The following is a 1326-nucleotide window of genomic DNA, read 5'->3' as shown; positions in this document are numbered from 1 at the left end:
CTGAACCCCACTCCCACCTCCCTCCCCATCACATCCCTCAGGGTCATCCCAGCGCACCAGCCCTGAGCACCCTATCTCATGCATAGAACCTGGACTGGCGATCTGTTTCACATATGATAATATACATGTTTCAATGCTATTCTCTCAAATCATCCCACCCTCGCCTTCTCCCACAGAGTCCAAAAGTCTGTTCTTTACATTTGTGTCTCTTGCTGTCTTGCATATAGGATCATTGTTACCATCTTTCTAAATTCCATATATATGCATTAATATACTGTATTGGTGTTTTTCTTTCTGACTTACTTCGCTCTGTATAATAGGCTCCAGTTTCATGCACCTCATTAAAGCTGATTCAAATGCATTCTTTTTAATAGCTGAGTAATATTCCATTGTGTATATGTACCACAGCTTTCTTAAACATTCGTCTGCCGATGGACATCTAGGTTGCTTCCATGTCCTGGCTATTGTAAACAGAGGTGCAATGAACATTGGGGTACACGTGTCTCTTTCAATTCTGGTTTCCTCGGACACACATTGACTTTAGTGTTTATGCAAAACTTACCTAAGATGACATTCTTTCAAAACACAGGGAAACTTGGAAATTATAATATGCTAATTTTTCTTCATGTCTAATCACAGACATCTAGGTGACACGGATTTTTTCAAGAAATAAGAACAATGGGTCAGAATCATAATCTACTTACTGTGTTCCAGAAAACCATTGCAAACCAACTATAGGAAACATTCTTGAGTCCTCTGAGTGTAGGAGACTACACTAGCCACTAGGGACATGCATAGGGGCACCCACCATGTCACCTCACCCAAGAAATATAGCAACAGCTGTTTCACTTGCTCCTGGCTATCATGCTCAGTACCGCTCCCATCTATCCTGTGGGTGACATGGTAGATCTGCTCTCCTGAAATACTTTTTAATCCCTGCTCCATTATAGTACAAAGACCACACATACTTACTCTTCTACTTAAAACTTGCCACAATGTGACCGCAATCTAACATTCTAGTTTTATCACCCCACCTCTTTCCCGATCATGGTTTATGTCCTTTGCTTCTGTATGGTTCATTACTTAGGGCATATATTCATCCCGCCACCACTAACAGTTAGGAAACAAACTCATACAAACACTGACAAACCAAAATGCCTCAATTTCAGGGATATTCTGACATCTGGGGTCAGATGACTCTTCGATGGGGCCAAGGGAACCAATGAGGAAGATATAGCAGGCCATACAGTTCACTGGGAAGAGAGCATGAACTAAAACATTTGATCTATCAGTTCAGTTCAGTTCAGCTCCTCAGTTGTGTCCGAC

The sequence above is a fragment of the Bison bison genome, unplaced genomic scaffold (assembly GCF_000754665.1).
Source record: "Bison bison bison isolate TAMUID 2011002044 unplaced genomic scaffold, Bison_UMD1.0 scf7180017864152, whole genome shotgun sequence".
In the NCBI taxonomy this organism is placed as follows: domain Eukaryota; kingdom Metazoa; phylum Chordata; class Mammalia; order Artiodactyla; family Bovidae; genus Bison; species Bison bison.
Note: the sequence above shows the minus strand (reverse complement) of the source record.